At 37.1% G+C, this 12,506-nt stretch overlaps 1 protein-coding gene and 1 long non-coding RNA gene across 5 annotated transcripts in view; both read left to right on the top strand.

Annotated features, from left to right (window-relative positions):
- Positions 1 to 12,506, top strand: part of ST6GALNAC3 (ST6 N-acetylgalactosaminide alpha-2,6-sialyltransferase 3) — a 219,430-nt gene that overhangs the window by 33,487 nt on the left and 173,437 nt on the right. The window lies entirely within an intron of this gene.
- On the top strand, positions 6,235 to 7,783 carry LOC137478980 (uncharacterized). 2 transcript variants are annotated; one of them, XR_011001922.1, is made up of 3 exons: positions 6,235 to 6,312; positions 6,522 to 6,608; positions 7,609 to 7,783. It is a non-coding gene; the product is annotated as an uncharacterized lncRNA (long non-coding RNA). The 2 variants fall into 2 exon arrangements; XR_011001921.1 differs by having other exon boundaries at positions 6,241 to 6,401.

Genomic DNA, 12,506 nt, shown 5'->3' with positions numbered 1-12,506 from the left:
GAACTTGAACTAGATGATGTGAAGCAAAAAGACAGCGTAGCTCAATTAGCATCACCCATTTTTTACCAGTTTCCATACTAAGAAATGTTCTGTGTTGGTGAGAGAACACTGACTTTCTGGGGTGACAAATGTGTTAAACCTAGTTCTGATTTTTTTGAGGCTCATGGGAGCAGACTCTTCCTATTCTCCAGAAATGCACATCCTTTCCCATTAATTTGTTACCTCCTACCTGCACTGTTTTTAAAGGGAGAGCATGTGCTTAGCAGAGCACAAGCCATAGTTAAGCACAGGTGTTAAAGCATTAGTTTTGCAATGCAGTGTTCTTCTAGGCCTTTTGTGAGTATTGAGACAGGCAATATTTTTCTCCTAATGTCTGGGCATGCAGATTAGTGCTCTGTCTTTCAGGACAGGAAACTGTGGAAGGAATTGGTCTTACCCTCACTTACCTTCCCACTGAACTATCCTGTTTTGCAGAATTAACAGGTAAACAACCATAAATAATCCCATTACTAGTGCCATAGCTGTACAGTCCTGGTAAATTTGAGGATATTTTTCAGCATCTGTAAATGTGGGTGATTGCTTTTAGGAAGGTATTTAACATTCAACCTCTATTTTTCCCTGGTGATGAGTTCTGTGGCCTAGTATGCTAATATGTTAAAGAGTATTTGCTGTTAATTCACTTGTTTTGCTTCTTATCTTCTGTCTTTCAGATTCAGTGACTGGCCTTGTTCTTCACCTGTAGGTAGGCTTACAGGCATGGACAGGACCCCTGTCATCACCCCTGTGATCTTGCCCGAAGGCAGGATCAGCTGTATTTGCTCCTTTGGGCTGGTGATTGTCTAACTAGTTCCTAACACCTTCAATAAGCCAGACCTTGCAGGCTAAACTGTTGTATTTCATTACAGTCTGAAAATGCTGTCCTTATCGGTCTTGCTGAAACTTAATCCCTTTACTGCTTGTACTTTTGTGTATTTGAAGCATATCGCATTGTCATCTCCCCTTCGAATTAATGGAAGCCTTTACCCTAGCCTTTCCCAATATTTTTTTAGAATCTCTGGTCTGATCTTCCTCATTGCTTATCATTCTCTGGATTCCCTACTTCATTTCCATTTTTTTCATGTGTGATACTCAGAAGTGAGAATGATATTTTAACTGATATTTTACAGTCTTGCATTAGAACAAAAGTATTTTGAGATGCTTCTGTATAGAGATCCTATGTGACACTTACTCAATTTTTTTTTCAAGGCAGACAGAGGCATTTTAAGTTGTGAATTGCTCATTGGGTCTTTAATGGAAGTATATTTCAGCTTAGCTATTTTCATGCTCTTAATCAAACTTCCATGTGATGAGTCCAGTCTCATGTTTCCTTTATAAGCAGGCTAACTCCAGATTTTAACTGGTTACATGTGCTGCTGCTGTAGAAATCCAATTCTTCTGTTTCTTCTAAAATGAGGATATCAGAACTGACTTTGTACCATTTGCTGTCAATTTAATAATATCTTAATACTTTCAGTAGTTGCCACTCCTTCACAATGTTAATCAATTGCTTTATTTATCTTCAATCTTTAATCCACTGTGAACAGGAACTGTAAAATCCAGGGGTTTGTTTTGTTTTGTTTTTTCTTGCAGTGCTTGTATTTAGCCTGGAAACTAGCAATAATAGTTTGAATTACTCTCTTCTGCATATATTACACTCCTCTAAGTTTCCCTTTTATCTTGATTGGGAAGAATTGAGTTCATGATTGAAATTTCTCTAGTACCTTGCCATCTTCTTCCCTTAAACTAAGTAATAAGATGATATGTTCACATGTTGCTGTTCTACTCCTAGACTAGTGTTTTTCCCTTTTCAAAGGAGTTTTGAATATAACAGTAAGCACAAAGCATAGATATTTTTTTAAGGAGGAATAGATTGAAGGTTTTCCAGCTTCTTGATCTGTCAGATCGAAGTGAGTCTTCTTAAAAAGCAGCTTGCCTTTTCCTATTTGTTTTACATTATGTGCTTTTCACCATGAATTGCACCAGTTCTTTCTTGATTCACATTTCCTAAATTTCTATTTTATATTTTCTGATCTGAGGCCCAGGCATGAGAAACAATCAAAATGTTAATGTAATTTTCAATTACTTTAAGCCCAGCCCTAGTGCACTCTTCCTAGAGAATGACCTTCATTTTTGTCCCTGCAGGGAAGAAATCTTCCTTAGGCAACTATAGGGCATAATATGCTTCTGTTTTTTAAGCAGAATTCCCCATTGATTTCTTCAGGGAGTTCCACTTAAAATGCGACATCACGGCAGAGCTCAGTCTGGTTACATATATCAAATGGAAGGATGCAGTTCACATACATTTTGGAATCCTGTGTCTAAGCTGCAGTGGCCACTAGAGGGAATGAGAGAGACATTTACATTTCAAAAGAAACATTTTTGTCTCTGCTTGTTTTTAGATTAATCTCTAAGAAATAACTGCTAATCTATATTAGCTCATTTTTTTTAATTAGAAGAAAATAAATCATGTGCATAAATGTTAGTGATTCTTACCTCCACTGTGTGTTTTCTAGCTCTTCAACAAAAATCAGGTTGGTCCCAGAAAAAAGACTTGCAGATCATCAGTACAAAAATTAAAAATAATAGGGATTGTCGTTAAAGAGATTTGTTTCTACTGCCCCTCTGAGAGCTCTAGAGCTACTGGCAAAATACTGGATTAGTGTTGCAAACTGTCGGGGCCTTCACTTTCAGTACTGTCAGACTGTTTATGCCAGCTACTAATGACTATAGAAGAGTAGGCATTTTATGTTACTGAAAAATCTAAATTGCATTCCAGACAGGTTGACACTGATGCTTCAAATTGTGGGTTTGCAAAATGGTAATTCCTAATCTCAATAGAAAAGAGGTGTCAGATTCAGTTTTACTAAGGAACTGATTGTACTTTGCATTTTAACTCTAGAATGCTACAGAAGCAATCCACTCTTTTTGGCTTTAAAAGTATTTTTCCTTCACTTTTTTTTTTGTCTGTAAGTAAACACAGTGTACATAGCAAATGTGTTCCTTTAAGCTTCTAGTTACCCATTATCAGTAAGCATGACTTAATTTTACACAACCTCGGTATTTTCTTTGTCTTAGCTTAGTCATTAATCCTGAATATGAATCAGGAATTGAGCATGAGGATGTTTGAAAGAGATTGGTGCTCCAAGAAATGGAGACTTCTTTTGTGGGGGGATAAAAAAAGACATTTTCTGGATTACCATAAGATTTCATTCAAGTCTCTGTGGTTCTTTGTTTGAAGAAACTGAGGGAAAAATAGGAATGTTGGAGTAATTTAGTGTTTTCCATGTATTTCCACATAAGGTAACAGAAGCACATGTGTGAGTAGAAATGGCAAGATAGTGTGAAGTTTGTCCTTCACATATCCAGAATGCTATTAGGCTAAGTGGTTTAGGATCCTAAAAATAAATACATTTAAAAAATCTGATGTTATGTTCTACAACATTTGTTGAGGTTCATATGAATTCCAGTTCCGTGTGCTCCAAAGGATAGGCATCCTAAATGTGTAATACAGCTAAAACAAGCCAAATTGTTTAAATATCCCTTTTGAAGGGGGAGGAGTAGTGATATTGGTGAGAAAATCCTAATAATGAGAGCTTTTGGGGTGTTTTGATAGCAGCTAGTGTAATCATGAAAAGTGGTGAGCATGCTGTTACAGCCTTTTCAAGATGAATAATGTTACACTTAAAAAGAGGCTTAGGATGAATTTACTGATAAAGCAAGCTTTTATAAGGTCTTCCGTATATACAATACTTACTGGCACTCAACCAAATTATCTAAAAGAAATGTGTGTATGCCCTAAAATAAATAACTTTAGCCTGTCTTATGAATTCCAAAATACATACTAATTTAAGAAGAATTGATCTGGTTATCTTTTGTCCTGAAATAACTGGCCTAACCTCAGTATTTGTACAGTGTATATTTGGATCGCTTGCGAATATTAACATGATCCAAATTGTTACCCTGTGCAAACATTTACTAAGGCACTGTGAGGTAGAGTCTGTAGTTTGATGGAACTTAAAATGCCAATTAAAAATGATGACTTATTTAATGCCAACAGGCCATACCCTGCAGTGCTTACTCAAGCAAAATTCTAATTGACTCCAGTGGGAGGTTTGCTGAAGTGAGAACAGTGGAGACAGGAAGAGGCATAAGCAAAGGCACAACCTCAAATATTACTCCAGACATCATAAGGGGCAGCATCTTGTATTCCCTGGCACCAGTGAGGAGCCTGTCTTGCTTACAGAGAAAGATTCAAAGAACAGGGATTTCTCTGCCTATCTGGAGCTTCCTGTGATTGTAGCTCACTTTAGGGAATATTCTGGGTGAAAGCTAGCTGTTCATTGAAAATTGCAAGTTTAATATCAAAGAAATAACTCATGAGCTTCTATGTGTTTTCACAAATGGACATGGGATGATGAAATGGAGGGTAGAAGGGGAGATAGCATTAAAAAGTACCCACAAAAGTAAAACTTCAAAAGAATCTGGTTGGTTGTTTTTTATGATCTAGAAAGAAGATACTGCAAGAAAACAAAGTAGCAAACCAACAAAAAAGATGTGATTTCCATCTCTCTTAGGCTTTATTTATGCTCTTCTGGTTCTCCATGTCCTGCTTCCAGAAGCCAGAAAAGCCTCTGCATTTCATTGTGAGTTAGTAAGGTATAAGGAATGTCATCCAAGAGATGTTCTGTTTGCTGTCCTCTGTCCATCGTTTGACAAGTACTTTGATGGGCTTTTTGAACTGCAAATAAACTATCTGTTGAAGATTTTGATTGCTGCTACTTGAGATGTGTTCACTAGACAGACAACTTGGAAGGTTTTTTCTCTGGCTTTGTCACTGGAGTTATTCTTAAATGCTTTTGACAGTACCAAAAACCCTAGAGAGCAGACCTGATTGATTACTATTGACTGACAGATTAGTTGGTTTGTTTGGGTTTTTGCAGGTAGTAAGTTACTCTCTATTCAGTGTGCACCTATAAATTACAGTGATTTAGTTACCTTTATTTTTAATAATGTTTTAATTTAGTATGCTTCTTGCACAGCTTTGCTACTGCTGCATTTAAGTCAGGAGAACAACTTTATTGCAGACCAGTGCACATTAAGAGGTGGGTGGTAAGATGTTAAAAATAGTAAGACATACTTGTAGAAGTTCTGCAGCCTAAGACAGGACAATTTAATAGACTTGAATTTTTATATCAACATGTTTTTAAATGATAAAAGCTTAAATGTGGACATTTGTAATGGATTATATAGTTCTCTAGTAGTCTTTATTTTACATTCTTCACTTTGTCCTCAGAAAACAGAAATGGTTTAAGTATAAGAGAGAAATGAAAGTTGAGTTTCTATGGTTTTCTTGAAGACCTTTGCCATTCATTGTCAGAAATACTGGGTTTTTCCTACTAATTTACTGTATCATTGTGAGCAAATTATGTCTTGCTCAGATTTACCATCTTTGTAACTTTATTTTTAATTTTTAAAAATTCTTGGATTTTGCTAATTATCCTGTGAGATAAGCAGATGATCTATTTAGGGAATAAAAAACTGCTTTTTACGTGCAGCTGCTGTTCCTGCAGTGGCAATGTCAGCTGTTGCCTTGGTGGTAGAGGATTTAACCAGTGGGCATGGTCATGTCAAAGGGACAGGAAAGGCCCATGTTCAGTGCAGGTTCATTTTTTTATCCTTTCCTGATCTCCATACAAGAGGAAAATTGGCAACTCTGCATTGGAATGCTGAGCATTAAGTTTGGAGAAAGAGCAAATATAAATAGCATCTCTGTTTTTATAGGTGGTATCTCCACCTCTGTGGTAACTTTCTAGCACAGAGCATTGAAGCTATCTGAAATTCATTTACCTTTGATAAGTGTTGGGGGTTTTCCTCCTCTTTGTGATCTTATTTCTTAAATGACAGATATTAAGAGGAGTGTTCAGTTGATTTAGAGCTCTTTACTCAATGCCATCTAAAACTATGCTTAAATCACTGGAAATTTTTGGAATAGATTTTGACATCAGCAGTACTGTATTTTGCAAGAGTTGTACTCTAGTAAGACTTTGTGCTAGATCACTGCTAAGAATGAGAAATGTGCAGTTACCATAAATTATTTTTTTTGGTAGTGGTGTGACACTCCATTGTCATACTTCATTGTGACTGTGACAGTTGTCACACTGCCATAGAGCAGTAACAGCAGTAAATAAACTGGACAATAACCCTTTAAAGATTGTGCTTAAAATACAGTTCTCATACTGATGTACCCCTGCTCCCAGACAGCTGCTTTAAATGGTGCCATGTATTTTGCAAGTCTGTAACATTTACCTGGTTACGTTTAGATTTTAGTATTTAATATACTTAAAAGCTAGTAATTTTTAAAAGTATGCCTAATTCTGTGATTATAGTTAGCTAATTGTTAATTAGTAATTTATTTTTCTGTCAAGAGGCTTTTTTAATGAAAGTGGTAGTTTGGTCTTGTTTTTCTTTTTTACTTGTGATAGGAAATTTCCATGGACTATTGAGAATATTCTCCAAGTCATGAGAGATCCTGCTTATGTTCTTTCATGGAGTCTCTTTCATAAGAAGAGGTTGGTTTTGAATTTCACAGTGTAATGAAATTCAGCACTATCCATATACTGCACAAAAATACAGTGCCTTGCTGATCACTGAAAACAAAAAATCCCACCTCATGTGGAAATTTAAGTTCACTTCAGCATGTGAACAGACTCACCAACAGTTAGTACTTATTCAGTGTTTCCTTATCAAGTGCCTTTTACTAAATAACTGCATGTCTTCTAAAAAAAAAGGAAATGCCAAGGCAGTAATTGCATATAGGCCTTGGATTTAATGTGATGGTGGTGTTTTTGTTCTGTCGTGTGTGTCTTTTAACATGAAGTTGTTAGGAGAGCTGACAGCTATTTAGGTGGTTCATAATAAGGAAATGTTTCATGTTACAGCTCTGGTTTTGTGGATCAATTTTTCTATTGAATTTTTGTATTCTGTATCTGAAAATTTAATTTATTGTATCAAAAACTGATTTAAATAGACTTGCAGTTCAGGGCTGACTTTGATCTATCTCTGACTAAAAAACTGAACAGCTTTATCTTTCTATCATTTTATTTCACAGAAGTGTAATAGCTTCAAGTGCTTGAAATCCACAGTGATTTAAATATTCTCTTTCTCTGTATCTTTTTTGTTGGTTTCTGTAATTTAACAGTGCAGGTGAAATGATGAGAACTGTGCAGACTTTTAAATTTTTTTTAATGGTTGACTTAATTGTAAACTCTGTGAGATTTTTTTTTTTTGCCTTCAGCTATAGCCTTTAGTTTCAGTTGATTTCCACTCATGTTTTTTGTGGAGGTTGTGGTTTGAATGCATATTTAAATACTTAACCATTTGCATGGGTGTCTGCAGGGCAGGTGACTACTGCAGTCCTCCTGCTGACATTAGAGGCCTCTAGTGATCCTAAAATCCAGGCCATTCAGAACTGTATTCCAGGGCCGGAGCAGATGTTTCTGGGGCTAAACTGTACCCACTTAAAGCATGATGATTGGCCAATATTTTATAAATATTTTTTTTCCCCTTAAGGTTTGCTTCTTGGTAAATATCTTATGTGTGGCCCTTATAAAAGACGTACTTGTTAACAAAAATGGCTTTAAATGAGTTTGTTCTCCTGAAAGGCTGCCTGTTTCCAAGACCTGTGCCAACTGAAACATGTCCTACTAATTATGACTGCAGGGAGACCAAGCAAATAAAAGTCTGAACTGTGCTTGTGGCAGTCATTCATGGCACAAGAGGACACAGACACATGTCCTCATGGCACAAGAGGACATGGAATTTATTCTCATTATTACTTTCACAGCCTGGATGCTGGTGGCTTTTCTCTTTTGCTGTGGTTGTGCACTCTTGCTGTTTGAGCTGTCCTATTGAACATCCTTTTATGTTTCTCAGAGATTGTAAATGTTTGTTTTCTAGAGTTGCTCGGTTTAAAGAATAATAATTATATTTGCTTTGTAGTAACTGTGCCATCTAATCCATATTAAACAGTGCAACTATACATGCAGACTAGTTTCCAAGGAAACGTCATCCCCTGCCCCTGAACCCCTCCTGGAACTTTAGAAAGTGAAGTGTCTTACTTTAATCACACCCTATTTTTGCCATCCTAATCCTGAACTCATATTTCCAACAAAATTACAGCTTTTTAAATGTTTGCAGTGCTGTTGTGAAGTTTATCACGCACCAAATGATTTAAGATACGCAAATGGTATTGGAACAATTTACTGCCTTCATTATGACAGACAGCAGATGAGTACATTACACTACTTAGTCTCAGCTTTTGTAACTAAAATACTGTGATTGTTTTCCATCCAGTAGTTCTGTAATTACTCTTTCTTTATGTTCACTGTAAGAAGTAAGGCAGCGTATTTTAGTCTCTTTAAATGGCATGATCAGTATAAATCTTACGCATTGTTAGGAAGATGATCAATTATTTCATTTATGTACCCATGTGAGTAGAATGGTGGTTTAGTTGGGTAAAATTTGGCAAAGATACTTTTATTGTTTTGATTCTATTGCAAGATTTCATGAGGTAAATTTCAAGAAGTTGAGCGTATTTACTGGAGTGCTGATAGGCTCTAAATGTGTAATTTAAGGAGTGTCATATTACATCCATATTTGGATCACTAGATACCTGCTTTGGCTTACAGGTTTAGGAAAAGAATCCTATCAGTTAAAGACAGGATTGACCAAGGTTTGGATTTGTGTGTGTGGAATTCTCCCTCCGAGGTTTACAAAGACCAGAACGTGCTGCTGCAGTTTCACACCTTCTGGAAGGGTGTCTGTCCATTGTTGTTCAACTTGCCTCCTGTTTCCAGGCTTTCCAGCTGCCTTGGTTTGCTGCATGTGCTGGGTGGAATTTCTGGTGATCTGAAGAAGTGAGGTGGTCTGCTCTGTGTTCATTGCTATGTTGGCCAAATTCAGATTAATTTCATATCAACCGCAAATAAATCAGAAAATTTTGTCTACTGTCCTGCCATCTAAGAGAGTCAGTAAAGACATTGGTGTCTAGACAACTTCTATATTTCATTGGTTTAAAAAAGGCATAAAGCTAGTGCACTGATAAAAGATTATGCTCAAGAGAACTGTGTTCTGAATTGGGAACTGTGAAATAAAGAATTAGGAAAAGCAGTTTTATCAGATATTTTCATATTTCTAACAAGATGTTTGGACTTAACAGCATGTGCTGTGGCAAAATGTCAGAATTTTATATGTGAGGGATCAGACTTTGTGCAGACAAGTATTTAATGACGTACTGCTAGTATTCTTTATTTTATCAGCGCTCTGGTTTTGAAGGAGCCCTCAGTGAAGTTACACATCCACACACAGATGCAGGCACAGAGGCTGCCTGAAGCAGTTGTATCTGTGACTGCTTGTGCCCCTTGGTGCATGGGCTGTGCTGGGCTGTGTTCCTGCTGGGGATGGAAGTGTGGGAGGATCTGGGGAAGAAGGGGGTGCTGCTCTCCTGGGATACTGAAATTATCCCATGCCAACAAAAGAAAAGTGTTTTCATAGAGGTATTGCTGAGGAGAAGCTGGTAGTTAATGTATGTCCTGTACAGACCACAGAATGTATCTTGAGAAATGCCACATCTTTGCTCACAGTTTTCAGAAGTCTGGTAAAGTCAAACGCACTTCTCCAAGGACTGTTTGCCATTGCTTTGAACTAGTCCTAAGGAAATTACTTAAAGGGCTTGGAGAACTGAGATGGCAAGGAATGTAGTGCAGAAATAATTGATCCTTTTGGTTTATTAGGTGTCCCTGTTGTGGAAGTTTTGTCAATAACAGTAACACTATAGAGATGTCTGTCTGCAGTTAGTCTGTAGCTAGATCAAACATTTCATGGGGCTCTAGCTAGGTGATTTCTCCCTGAAGAAGGTGATATATTATTTAATTTGTAACCAAGTTCTGGGACATCTTTAAGAACAGTGTTGTTATTTATCTTTGCTAGGGCAGGCAAAAGTCCACTGGTTACGTACAGCACTAATTTGAGTTTGTGAAAATCTGGCTTGCATACAGTTGATAATGATTTTGTAATATTTTCAGAGCAGAATTAAACAATTAACTTTTAAATATGATTTGAAAGTGTAGCATATTTGAAGGAAATGTTTGAGTATGGTGTTTGCAGAGTTTGTGCTTGTAGTTCTTACAGAATTATTAGATTTGTATTTTATATTTTTTTAAGAATACATTTGCTTTTAGATACCAGCCTAGCACAAGAAGAATATTTCCTCAGTTGGTACCAACACTCCCGCTTTTTTCTGTAGGGGTAATAAAGGTCTGTTTGCCTGGAGCCTGTGTGTGCTGAGTTGTGTTACCTCACAATTAGCAAGTGTGCTGAGGTGTGTTACCTCACCATTAGCAAGCAGACTTACTCAGGGTTGCTCTTTACAACTGTTTGGATACTGGAGAATTAAACTGATTCTGTGTTGACATCTAGAATGTTTCAGCTCCCCTATACAAAAATCTGTTGCTGCAATTGATATGCTGACTTTTCTGCATTAGTCACATTGTGCAAAGTAGTTTCTGATGGTTTCCTTTAGTAACCTTCATATGGTAAATTAAACCCTGAGTTCTAAGTATCTGATTGTGCTGACCTTCACTTCAAGGAGGTTTTTTATTTAAGCTTCCAGCCTTCCATCAGACAGAAACACGATCACCAATAAAAATAAAATAAACACCTAGTCCTGCACCCTCTGCTTACTTGAACAGAAGTGTTCATATACTGTGTATAGCTCTTAGTTGGGCAAATACAGCCAGCCTGCCGTCTACATTTACATTTTAGAATTTACTGCAGTGAGGGTCATTCCAATTCAAAAGAGAGTATGAGTTGGTAAATGAGTTGGCAAGCAGAATGACTGTAGTGTTTAAAGGAGCTCTGCCAAGAATTGGCTGAAAAATGTTTGTTGTCTGGTTGCACCTATTAAATGAGAAGGGAGAGAAGGCATTTGGATTTAGTAGAATAAAATATATGAGACTCCCTTAGACAGTGAAGAAACTGCCATATTCTAGCATGTAGTTTCTTGTGATCTCTGCATTGAAAATGTTAATGAAGTGAGAAGAAATTTGATGACCATTAGCAATCAAGGAGAAAGTGTCTAATGAGTGATGTAGCCATAAATGTCAGTTAGTTTGATAGCTGCTCTATGGAAGTTCCAAAACCCTTGTCCTGAAATGCCGGTTTAGCGTAGGCCGTACAGCATATTCAAAATATGCCATGAATAGGTCAGGGCAATAAGAAGGAAAATCACCCTGGATATCAGGAGATCCAAATCTAGTGAGAGAGCTGGGAGTTTATTTCTCTCACTGTCAATCACGCAATCATGGCATGCCAGTATTTGTACCAGAGTGTTTGTCTCTTCATCTTCTGGCATGGGCTCCAGTGAGCAACAGACTCAGTATATCTGGTTCTTCACTAGAGCAGTTGAGGAATGGAGCCTCTGGCCCAATATTTGTATGATACTTGTAACAGGAACACAGAGAAACCCTTTGAACTGTGTGCAGTTCAGATCTTACTTGTAGGAACTAGAGACTGGAGGTAATTATTTACATTTGTTTCAGATTAGCTGTTTCCTGCCCTTCCTAAAAGAGATAATCTTTCCCTGTTTTTTCTTTTGTACAGCCATCTATTTTATTTATTCCACATTCTAGAAGGAAAAGAACAGTAGGAAGGAAAGAAAAAGCTTTGCTTTTTGAATGGAAACCTGCATAGCATGGCTAAGGAGTGCACTCTCTTCTTACAACTCATGGTCTATATCCAGATTAATCAAAGGGACCCTGGGGGTAAAAATTCAAGGCTCTTCTGGACTACAGAAGATGGTGTGGTCCAGAGGTGAAAAACCTCCCCAGAAATTTCCCTGCCACAGTCCTCTGCCACTTACAGTAAAGGAGATTTAGTTCTAATCTGGCACTGTGTGATTTGGTTTGTTCTTAATGAGCATTTAGCCTCGCATTTTGCTCTGGTTCAGGGATATTTATATGGTCATACTGGCAAAATATGTAACATAGTATGAAATTTTTAGTCAGGAGGATTGTTTTTTTATTCATTAAAACAATGTAGGACAACTTTGTGAAAAGAGTGGATAAAAACCATATTTTCTTAGCTGTATTGTCCAGTCCTCAGGATTTTTATGCTTGAAACAGTTGCAAGTTAATACCTGGCAGTAAATACTAAATCCATGTGTGGTGACTGGCAGATTAAGCACTAGGGATTCCAGTGGAGATTAGACCACACGTTTTGAAAGTGCAGAAGTCAGTACTATTTTATGTCACAGTGCTGAGTTTAGCTGCCTAATGTTTTGCATATAAACAGGGGTTATTATATCATAATTTTCTTCTTTTTTTTGGTCTCCTTTTTTTGGTGTCCCATTTTCTTATTTTAGTTGTTTCACAGTGGCGCTTTTGGCACTGTTGATCCTCATGGAGATCAAG

Source organism: Anomalospiza imberbis, chromosome 9 (assembly GCF_031753505.1).
Source record: "Anomalospiza imberbis isolate Cuckoo-Finch-1a 21T00152 chromosome 9, ASM3175350v1, whole genome shotgun sequence".
Lineage (NCBI taxonomy): Eukaryota > Metazoa > Chordata > Aves > Passeriformes > Viduidae > Anomalospiza > Anomalospiza imberbis.
Note: the sequence above shows the minus strand (reverse complement) of the source record. Positions and strands in the feature narration are given on the sequence as shown.